The sequence below is a fragment of the Leopardus geoffroyi genome, chromosome X, assembly GCF_018350155.1.
Source record: "Leopardus geoffroyi isolate Oge1 chromosome X, O.geoffroyi_Oge1_pat1.0, whole genome shotgun sequence".
Lineage (NCBI taxonomy): Eukaryota > Metazoa > Chordata > Mammalia > Carnivora > Felidae > Leopardus > Leopardus geoffroyi.
In genome coordinates, this window is record NC_059343.1 from 54,694,186 (window position 1) to 54,706,739 (window position 12,554).

The 12,554-nt window shown below is 37.2% G+C and overlaps 1 pseudogene; it reads left to right on the forward strand.

The window, feature by feature from the left end:
- Window positions 1-7,843: 7,843 nt before the first annotated feature.
- Window positions 7,844-9,784, forward strand: LOC123594376 (annotated as a pseudogene).
- The last annotated feature ends 2,770 nt before the right edge of the window (window positions 9,785-12,554 follow it).

The window sequence follows — 12,554 nt, forward strand, 5'->3', positions numbered from 1 at the left end:
TAAATTATTTCCCTTCACTTGACTTCAGTTTCCTCATTCTAGGTTGGACTAGATAACCTTTAAGATTTCTTCTAGCTATGACATTTCTAGGCACCAATGATTTTACACACCATTGTGGGTCAGTAAAAAGCATCCATTTCTCTTCTAGAACTTTCTCACTAAACCAAAGATGCTATAGTATAGAAGCATAGACAGATCCTTAGGACTCATCTAGCCCCTTGTCCACAGTCTGGAGGCAGATGAGTTTCTATAACATAACCTTGCTTTTCTCTAAGCTACTTTTACAGGCAAAATAACTGCAGGTCTTCCATTTTACACATATGACCTAATTGAGCACTCTTTTCCTGCTGCTTAAAGACTCTCTCGTCTTCCTTTAACCTCAGCCACAAACCCTGTATAGGATTAAAGATATTTTCCAAAGTCTTTTATAAGCTCTCTCTTCTTCAGGCCAAATACTTCAATACTTAGTCTCCCTAAAGTTCCATTTCCCAGCCTGTCAGTCATATTCATTCTTCCCTGCATGCTTTTAAGTACTGGCCTGGGAATCAGAAAATCAAGGGCTAAATCCTGGCTCTTCTACTAATTTTCTGTGTTACATGGACAGGTTATTTAAACTTTTGGCCACAATTACCTCAATTGCAATGTAAGGCTAATAATATCTATGCTGCATATGGATTGCAAAAGAGCTTTACCTATCTAAAGGAAACAAAATAGTGAAGCAATATTTAAATCATAACTTTGAAAGCATAATAAAGATGCAAAGCATATGTCATTTCTAAGAACTGACCATAAAAATTCCAAAAACAATACAATTAATCTGAAATTTAGAAACAAACAGTGGTACGTCCATATAGTGGAATGCTTTCCAAATGTTAATGAAAATTAAATGCATTTTGTTAAGTGAAAAACAGACTACTCCTTGGAATATTCCTTTGTACGACATTCTGAAAAATGTAAAATTATAGAAATGGAAAATAGATCAGTGGTTGTCAGAGGTCAGGAGTAGAAGGAGAGGTTGACTTCATAGGTGCAACACAAGAGGATTTTTAGAGTTATGGAAGTGTTCTGTATGGAATTGTGATAGTAGACACCCAGCTTTATGTAATTGCCAAAACCCATAGAATTGATATTTCTCATCGAGACAAGATGATGGCATAAGCTTGTCTCTCCATTCCTCTTCCCACTGAGTACACATATAAATCCTGGAAATAAGAGAAAAAAAATGTTAAAAGGTAGAAAGAGGAAGGAAAACTGATTAGGGACCTTAATATTGGAGGAAAATATATCAACAAAATATCTTACTATTTCCCACACAGTGGAAGGCCTAGCATTTCTTTATTCCAAATCTAGTAATAGAAAGTGGTTCAGGTAGGTATATCCTTCCCCCATGTTGAAGGAATTCTTGCCTAATATACTAGGCAAAAGAAATCAATTGGAAGCCCAGCTAACAGTAAGGAAGTATTCTCCCTGTGAGCAATGAAGGAGTATTTTTTCTACCTGATAGGTCTGAGATATTCCTTTCCTTCCCAAAGACACATGAAGACTCTTCCTTCACACAAAGAGTACCCAGAGACTGTGGGTACCATCAGAGGTGATCTCATCACAAGTGCTAAGTCAGGAAGTGCTCTCCTTTTCTATAGGTCCTGAATTCCCCTCCTCCACCTACAGACACAAAACCAGGGGCAAAATCACATGGTATAATGGCACAAAAATCAATCTCATCCAAGGAAATTCTCTTGTCAACCCCTATCTGACTCCTCTCATGTACCCAGAGATATGAGTGCTAGTGTGTGTGTGGGGGGGGGGATGTCATCTGCAAGAGATATCATACCAAAAATAGTGGTTCTAACTCAGGAAAGCTCTCTGTTACCCAAAGGCAGGAGGTAGCTGTACAGTAAGTTTCTAGCCTAGAAAGTATGCTTTCTTCCCAAAGGAAGGAGACTCTTTCTCACACTTAGAAGCATAAGTGTGTGGAAACACTCTCTACCTTATAAAACAGCATCATTGGGGACCAGTAGAAGCCCCACAACTATGAGATTAACCAAGCAGAATAGAATATAAATATAAATATAAATATAAATATAAATATAAATATAAATATAAATAAATATAAATATAAAGTCTCAGAAAATTAGAATGTCATTGGACCATAGCCCACAAAAGTAAGGCAGGATTTGTCTACTATACTATATTATACTATACTGTACTATACTATACTATACTTGATTGCCTACTAAAATAAAAGATATATATAGGACCAAGAGTGTCCTAATATAATAAACAAATGTCCCAGATGCCAGAAAAAATTACCCATTATAAAAAGAAGCAGAAAAATTACAATTTGAATGGCATAGATAATCAACTGACACTAACACTGAGAGGATCAGATGTTGCAATGACTTGACAAGGATTTTAAATTAGGCATCATAAAACACTTCAGCAAGCAATTACAAATTATCTTGAAACAAATTAAAAAATAGAAAACATCAACAAGTAGATAGAAGTTCAAAAATATCCAGTTGTAAATTACAGAACTAAAATATACAGTAACTGATAATTTTTATAAAGTCATTGCATGTACTCAATAGTGTAGTGGACACAAGAGAGAATAGAATCAATGAACTTGAGGACAGAACAATAGAATGTATAAAATCTGAACTACAGAGAAAATAATAGACTAAAAATATAATAAACAGATCTTCAAGAATCAGTGGGAGAATAACAAAATATCCAGCATTCATATAATTAGAGTCTTGAAAAGAAAGGAGAAAGAGGGGGGTTGAAAGAGAATTTGGAGAAACAATTGCTGAAAAATACCCAAATTTAATGAATATACCTACAGATTCAAGCAACTAAGCAAACTCAAAACAGGATAAACTCAAAGATACTAATGCCTAGATGTATCATAATTAAACTTCTGAAAAGGAAAGACAAAAAAAGTAGTGAAAGGAACCAAAGAGAAAGGACAACACCTGTAAAAGAACATTATTGAATGACAGTAGCTTTCTTATCAGAAATTATGAAAGTCAAAAGAAGGTAGCACAAGTACTGAAAGAAAAGAACTGACAACTGTGAATTCTGTAACCAGGAAAACTTTGCTTCAGAAATGAAGAAGAAATAAAGACATCCTCAGATAAAGGAAAACTAAAAGAATTTGAAATTATTTTAGCAAACCTCTAAAGAAATGCTAAAATAATTTTTTTAAACAGACAAAAAATAAATTATAAAAGGAGAAATCTTGAAACCAAAAGAAGTAAAAAAGAACAATGGGAAGAGCAAAACTATGGGGAAGTACAAGAAACTATACTTCCCATTATAATTTTCTAAATCACTTGTTACTAAAACAAAAAATCATAACATCATCTTAGAATCAAAATAATTATTTTAAAAATGGGTATGGTAAAATGACCTTGAGGGAAGTAAGGTTTCCACATTTTACTCAAAGTGGTGACAACTTGACTCTAGCAAACTGTGCTAAGTCATATATATTTTAATACCCAGAATAATCATTAACAAAACTATAAAAAGCAAACCACTAAAAATATTATAAATAAATGACTGTGGAATCTTAAAAAATGTTGAAGTAACTCATAAGAGAGTAAGAAAAGAAAAAGAGAAAACAAAGAAAAAACTGGGAGACTGAAGCCTAATGATGATAACCTTAAATGTAAAAATCGTCTAAATAAACCTAGTAAAAGAGATTCGTAGTGTGGATTAAAAGCATGATTCAACGATATTCTGTTCATTCATGATCAGGGATAAATAAATCAAAACTACAATGAAATATCACTTCATACCTGTCAGAATAGCTAAAATCAATAACACTAGAAACAACAGATGTTGGTGAGGATTCAGAGAAAGGGGAACCCTCCTTCACTGTAGGTGGCAATAGAAACTGATACAGCCACTCCAGAAAACAGTATGGAAGTTCCTTAAAAAGTTAAAAATAGAACTACCCTACAATCCAGAAATTGCACTACTAGGTATTTATTTAAAGGATACAAAAATACTAATTCAAAGGGATACATGCACCCCAATGTTTATAGCAGCATTCTCTACAATAGCCACATTACAGAAAAAGCCCAAATGTCCATCAACTGATGAATGGGTAAAGAAGATGAGTAATGGAATTGATGAGTTCTTTGATGAGTAATGGAATGTTACTCAGCCATAAAACAGAATGAAAAGAAGAAAACAGAATGAAATCTTGCCATTTGCAATGACATGGATGCAGCTAGAGAGTATTATTCTAAGTGAAATAAATCAATCAGTGAAAGGCAAGTACCATATGATTTCACTCACATGTGGAATTTAAGAACCAAAACAAATGGTCATGGGGGAAAAAAGGAGGCAAACCAAAAAACAGACACTTAACTATAGAGAACAAACTGATGGTTACCAGAGAGGAGGTGGGGAGGAGGGATAGGTTAAATAGGTAAGAGGTATTAAAGCACTGGGTGTTGTATGTAAGTGTTCATTAAATTGTACAACTGAAACTGATATTATACTGGAGTTGACTAACTTGAATTTAAATAAAATGTTTAAAATCTTATTTTAAGTTTTTATTTATTTATTCTGAGAGAGAAAGAGAGCATGAGCAGGGTAAAGATAGGGTGGGGGGGAGAGAGAGAATCCCAGTGCAGAGAGAGGGGAGAGAACAGCCATTGCCAAGCCCAATGCAGGGCTCAAACTCATGAACCATGAGATCACGACTTGAGCAGAAATCATGACTGAGCCACGCAGGCGCCCCTTAAATAAAATATTTTAAAAAATAAAAGAAGCTCACTCCAAATTCAACAACATAGATATGCCATGAATGTCTAACAGCGCAATCCATAATGGAAAAATAACTTATGGATTACATCAAAAATTTTAAACTTTTGTTCTATGAAAGCCCATGGAAAGTCAATAAAAAGATATGCTACAAGGATACATAAAAAATTAGAAACTAGGGGCGCCTGGGTGGCGCAGTCGGTTAAGCGTCGGACTTCAGCCAGGTCACGATCTCGCGGTCCGTGAGTTCGAGCCCCGCGTCGGGCTCTGGGCTGATGGCTCAGAGCCTGGAGCCTGTTTCCAATTCTGTGTCTCCCTCTCTCTCTGCCCCTCCCCCGTTCATGCTCTGTCTCTCTCTGTCCCCCCCCCAAAAAAAAATAAAAAATAAACGTTAAAAAAAATTAAAAAAAAAATAAAGTGATGGTGGAGAAAACCAAGGCTTCATGATGAAGAAATGTAATATAAGATCTTCAGTTGGAAACTGAAATAGAAAAGAGACATTAATAGAAAAACTAGAGAAATCCATTAAGTTTCTAATTAAGTTAGCTGTATTGGACCACTGTGAATTCTTTAGTTTTGATTATTTACTGCAGTAATAAAAGGTTTTAACATTAGGAAAAGCTAAGAGAAACACATACATGTGAACATCTTTGCAACTCTTCTATAAATTTAAATTTATTTCAAAACATAATGTTTTTAAAAGTTAACTTGGGGAGCTTGGGAAGATGGCAGAGTAGGAAGACCTTGAGCTTACCCCACTCCACGTTTACAACTAGATATCATCCACATCCAAGTCAATAAAGATCTTCAGATCTGGAGAATGATCTGAAGACAGGAAGAACAAACTGCAAAACTAAAAAAAAAAAAAAAAAAAAGAGAGAGAGAAGCTTCATCTGAAAGGTTGGGAAGGTCAGAAAGGTGGAGGGAAGCTGCCCACAGGAGGGAGGGGGTTGTGCACAAAAAGAAGGCAGAGAAACAGGCCCTCCCACTAGGGAGCTCACACCTGCAAGACTAATCCCCCATAACATTTGGCTTTAAAAAACAAAAGGGCTGAATTCCTTGAGTTTGTAAAATCAGTGGGACTTGGAGCCTGGAGCTTTAAAAGTCAGCTGACCCAGCACTGGGCAAGCCTGGAGGGTGAATGATAGCTGGGTCACCACCCTTAAAGAGACAGCAGCCTGCATGGAGAGGCAACATAAACACAGCAGTTTGCACAAAGCCAGGGGGAAACAGGAGACAAATTTGTTCATACTGATTTTGGACCATGTTGGGAGACTTTTCCAAAAACAAGGGAGATGAAAGGTGTCATTTTCCTTCCCTGCCTCCAGCATTAATACAGAAACATCTGCAGGAGGTGGTGCTGCACAGACACTTGCTACCTAACCTGCTAGCAGTGTGCCATGCCTACAACTTCTCCTGAGAACTTTTCCACTCCAAGCCTGCTTGCCTTAGCTCTGGGCTCAGAGCAAATTTTGTTAAAGGTATTCATGTACTGTGACCAGCAACAGGATGCACAGCTGCTGCGATTCAGCACACCCAACCACCATACATAGCCCAGCTGTACACCCCCAGCCACCTTCATGCACCTGGCCCAGCTATGCCCTGTCATCATTGTGCACCGTGCCCAGCCTCAAACCCCAAGCCACCCAGGCACACAGCCCCCACCCACCACAGCCCTTTGGGTGATCCATCATAGGAATAGTGGCCCAGCACAAATTTTGCTAACATAGTCGCCTGCCTCACAAAATCCCCTGGTGTGCACACCACCTTAGAGTTGGCCTGCCTTGGTCCCACTAACACCACAGGTAACTAACACAGCCCACAAAAAGCACACAGTCAGTTGTAGACAATTGCACTGAAAGGAAAAGTGACTCAGAAACAACAGCAGGACATTAGCAACACACATAGGATACATGCTACTGAAAAGCCAGGTTTTGGTGAATAGGGGACACTGCACTGCAGGGCACTCCAGGATCTTTTCTTCATAAAGTCACTACTTTCAAGAGCAAAAGACACAGATGATTTTCTTAACACAGAGAAACAGACACAGAAAGCCAGACAAAAATAAGAGACAGAGAAATTTACCCCAAATGAAAGAACAGGACAAGGCCACAGCCAGAGATCTAAGTGAAACATATGTAAGTAACATGCCCAATGAAGAATTTAAAGCAAAAATCATAAGGAAACTCACTAGACTTGAGAAAAAAGTGGAACACATGAAAGAGACCCTTAACACAGAGATAAGGAATAATGTAGCTTAGATAAAAGGCTCAAAAAACAGTGAAAAACACATTTGATGGAATGAACAGTGGGATGGAAGGAGCAGAGAAATGAATTAGTGAACTAGACACAGAGTAATGGAAAGTGATCAAGGTGGACAAAAGAGAGAAAAAAAGAATTATGCAAAATAAGAATGGACTTGGGGAACTCAGTGACTCACTCAGATGTAACAATATATGTATTATAGGAGTCCCAGAAGAAGAAGAAGAGAGAAAAAGGAACTGAAAATTTAATTTAAGAAATAATATCTGAAAACTTGCCTAACCTGGGGAAGGAAACAGACATCCAGATCCAGGAGGCACAGAGAACTCCCATCAAAATCAAAAAAAGCAAATCTACACCAAGACATTTTAATTAAGGTGTCAAAATATAATGATAAAGAAAAAAAAATTAAAGCATAAATACAAAAGAAGACAGTAACTTAGAAGGGAAATCTGTAAGGGTAGCAGGAGATTTTTCAACAGAAACTTTCCAAGCCAGAAGGGAATGCCATGATATATGCAGAGTGCTAAATGGGAAAAATCTACAGCTGAGAATACTCTATCTAGAAAGTCTGTCATTCAGAATAGGAGAGACAAAGAATTTTCCAGAGAAATAAAACCTAAAGGAGTTCTTGACCACTAAACCAGCCCAGCAAAAAATAATAAAGAGGATACTTTGAGTGGAAAGGAGACACCAAAAGTGACGGTATGAAGTTAGATAACACAAAAACAATAAAAATGAATGTTTCTGTAAAATAAGTCAAGGAACTCACAAAATAAAAGAATGGAAAATATGACACCATAGGAAAAGCTAGAAGGAGAAGGATGTAGAGAGAACAAGAAGGAAGAACAGAAAATGACATCCACGGATTATAGTACCTACAGCCAAGCTGCAGCCCAACAGGGCTACGGTGCTTAAACTGCCCAGCTCACCCAATATATATACTGACTGCTGAGACATATGGGCAGTAAAGTTATGGAACCTATGGACAGCTCGCTGATGTCATCTATACCCAGGCTCAGACTACTGTGACATATGCCAGACCACATATGCAACTTCTTATGGACAGTGTCCCACTGGTTATATTACTCCAACTGCCCCCCAGGCATAGTCAGCCTGTCCAGGGTTATGGCACTGGTGTTTATGATAACACCTCTGTTATGGTCACTACCATCCAGACCTTCTATGCAGCTCAGTCTGTATATGGCACTCAGCCTGCTTACCCAGCCTATGGGCAGCAGCCAGAAACCACACTTGCAGTATTGTAGCAAACCTGCTAAAACTAGTCAACCTCAATATAGCACAACCATCCCAGCCTAGGATATGAACATAGAAGCTACAGTTATCCCCAGGTACCTGGGAGCTACCCAGGCAGCCAGTCATGGCACCACCATCTTATCCTCCTACCAGATATTCCTCTACACAGCCAACTAGTTATGAGCAGAGCAGTTACTCTCAGCAGAACACCAATGGGCTGCAAGCAGATATGGACAGCAGGGTAGCTATGGTCAACAAAGCAGCTATGGGCATCAGTCAGCCACTAGTTAACTACTGCTAAACTGGATCCTACAGCCAGTCTTAAAGACAATATAGCCAACAGACCATCAGCTAAGGGCAGCAGAGTTCATTTCAATAGGACCACCCCAGTAGCATGGGTGTTTATAGGCAGGAGCCTGGAGAGTTTTCTGGACCAGGAGAGAACCAGACCATGAGTGGCCCTGATAGCTAGGGCAGGGTAAGAGAGTGATTTGATTATGGAGGCATGAGCAGAGGCAGACAGAGAAGAGGACATGGTGGAATGAATGTGCTGGACAGCAAGATGTCTTCAAAAAGCCTATGGACCCATGGAGGAAGGACAAGACCTTGATCTAGGCCCACTAGTAGATACAGATGTAGACTCTGATAATAGTGCAATTTTTGTGCAAGTTTTAAATGACAATGTGACTCTAGATGATCTGGCAAACTTATTTAAGTAGGTGTGGAGTTGTTAAGATGAATAAGGAAACCAGACAACCCATGATCCATATCTACTTAGACAAGGAAACAGGAAAGCCCAAAGCAATGCTACAGTATCCTACAAAGACCCACCAACTAGTGAGGAAACTTAAGGTTTCTCTTGCTCAGCAGAAACCTCCCATGAACAGCATGCAGGGTGGTATGCCTCTCTTGAGGGTAGAGGGACGCTGCTGCCACTCTGGGGAGGTCCACAGGGCCCAGAAGGTCCTGAGGGCCCCATGGATAGCATGGGAGGCTGTGGAAGAAACAGAGGTGGCTTTCCCCCAAGAAGGCCCCAGGATTCTCAGACCCATCCAGAGGAGGAAACGTCCAGCACCATGCTGGAGACTGGAAGTTTTCCAATCTGGGGTGTAAAAACCAGAACATTACCTGGAGAACAGGATTCAACCAATGTAAGGTCCTAAAGGCTGAAGGCTTCCTTCTACCATCCTTTCCACTTCCAGGTAGCAACCATGGCACAGGCAGCCCTGGTGGCATGACTGGGAGGAATAGGTGGCTTCATTGACCATGGTGGTCCAGGTGGAATGTTCAGAGGTGGCCAAGATGGCCAGGACATGGACTGAAGTAGGTTTGGTGCAGGAACATGAGGTGGCCCTGGTGGACCCATGGACCTTTGATGGGACAGATGGGAAGAAGAAGAGGTGGGCATGGAGGACCTGGAAAAATGGAAAAAGGCAAGCAATAGCAGAAACACAGAAACAGACCCTACAAAGACCCTGCAGAGCTGCATTGACTGTAAGATTTATTTTTTTAAACAGAAAATGTTTTAAATTTATGATGGCCACAACATTATGATTATTCCTTGTCTATACTTTAGTATTTTTCACCATTTGTGAAGAAACATTAAAGTAAGTTAAATAATAGTATGCCAAGTTTTCCCCCCTTCTTTTAAAGATAGTTGTTTAAGACTAAACAATGGGAACCCCTTATGAGAATGCTCAGTATCATTGTGGAGAACCAAGAGGACGTCTAACTGTAACAATGTTAATGGTTGTCATGTTTTTTTTTTACATAAAATTCCAAATGTTCATTAAAAAAATATGATAACATACACCTAAAACATGCAGAGAAGAAGAATAAATAATAGGTTCAAACTTAAATGACCATTAACTTAATGTAGATTGCTATGTGCAGAAGAAGCTATATACAAATCTAATGGTGCCCAGAAACCAAAGCCACTAATAAATATGCAAAGAATAAAGAGAAAGAAATCCAAATATATCACTAAAGAAAATCAGGAAACAAAAACAAAGAATCCAAGAAAATCTTCAGCAACAATTACAACACAAACAATAAAATGAAAATAAGCACATATCTATCAATACTTTAAATGTAAATGAACTAAAAGCTCCAATCAAAAGACATAGGGTGATAGATTACATGCAAAAACAAGAGCCATCTATATAGTACCTATAAGATACTCATTTTAGACCTAAAGATACCTGCAAATTGCAAGCAAGGGGATGGACAAATATCTATCATGCAAATAGATGTCAAAAGAAAGCCAGAGTAGCAATATTTATATCAGACAAAAAGATAATTTAAAGCAAGCAGTGTAACAAAAGACAAAGAAAAATATTATATAATAATAAGGGGGATAATCCAACAAGAAATATAACAATTATAAACATTTTGCCCCAATATAGGAGAATCCAAATACATAAAACATCTCATAATAAACATAAAGGAACTAACTGATAATAAGACAATAATGGACTGGTCATCTAAACAAAATTAATAAGAAAACAATGGCTTTGAATTAAATAATGGAACAGATGGACATAAGAGATATATTAAGAACATCCCATCCTAAAGCAGCAAAATTCATACTTTTCAAACTTTTCAATTCTCCGTAATTGATCACATATTAATCCATAAAGCAAGTCTTAATGAATTCAAGAAAATCAAAGTCATACCATGCATCTTTTCTGACCAAAGTGCTATGAAACTAGAAGTCAATCACAAGAAAAGATCTGGAAAGACCACAAATACGTGGAGGCTAAATAACATGCTATTAAACATTGAAATAACATACTACTAAACAAATGAAAATGAAAATATGAAAATACCATGGTCGAAGACCTTTGGGATGCATCAAAAGTGGTTCTAAGAGGGGAGTGTATAGCAATAAAGGCCTACATCAAGAAGCAAGAAAAATACCAAATAAATAACCTAACCTTACACCTAAAGAAGGTCGTAAAAAAAAAAAACAAACAAAATGTAAAACAAGCAGAAGGAAATAGTAAATATTAGAGCAGGAATAAATGATACAGAAAATAAATACAATAGAACACATCAATGAAACCAGGAGTGAGTTCTTTGAAAATAAAATTGATAAACCTCTAGCGAGTCATATCAAGAAAAGAAGAGAGAGGAATCAAATAAATAAAATCACAATGACAAAGGAGAAATAACAACTAAACCTACAGAAATACAAATAATTGTAAGAGAATATTGTGAAAAACAATATGCCAACAAATTGAACAAACTAGAAGAAATGTACCAATTCCTAGAAACATATCAACTACCAAAACTGAAACAGGAATAAATAGAAAATTTCAACAAACAATAACCAGCAAATAAATTGAATCAATAATCAAAAAAAGTCCCAAAAGATATAAGTCCAGGAACAGATGGCTTCACAGGGAAAGTTAACCAAACATTTAGACATTTAGATAAGAGTTAATAGTTATTCTTCTCAAACTATTCCAAAAACAAAAAACAAAAAACAAAAACAAAAACAAAAACAAAAAGGAAGAAAAACTTCCAAATTCATTCTAGCAGGCCACCATTTTTCTGATACCAAAACCGGATAAATACACTAGTAAAAAAGAGAACTACATGACAATATCTATGATTAACTTAGATCAATAATCCTTAATATATACTATCAAACTGAATCCAAAAATATGTTACAAAAGTCATTCACCACAATCAAGTGGGATTTATTCCTGGGTTGCAAGTGTGGTTCAATATTCAAAAATCAATCAGTGTGAAACATCAAATCAACAAGAGAAAGGATAAGAACCATGCGATCATTTTAACAGATGCAAAAAAAAAACATTTGACAAAGTACAACATCCATTCATATGAAAACCCTCAACAAAGTAGATTCAGAACGAAATTACCTCAACATAATAAAGGACATATATGAAAAACCCACAGTGAACATCAAACTCAATGGGGAAAAACTGAGAACTGTACCCCTAAAGTCAGGAACAAGACAAGTATGTCCAATCTCATCACCTTTATTCAACACAGTACTGGAAGTCCTAGCCACAGCAGACAACAAAATGAAATAAAAAGCATCCAAATTGGTAAGGAAGAAGTAAAACTCTCACTATTTGCATATGCCCTGACACTATATGTAGAAAACGTGAAAGACTGCAACAAAAAAACATTTTTGAACTGCTAAAGAAATTGGGTAAATTCACTGTATAGAAAATTAATGTGCAGAAGTTTGTTGCATTTCTATACACTAATAATGAAAGAACACAAACAGA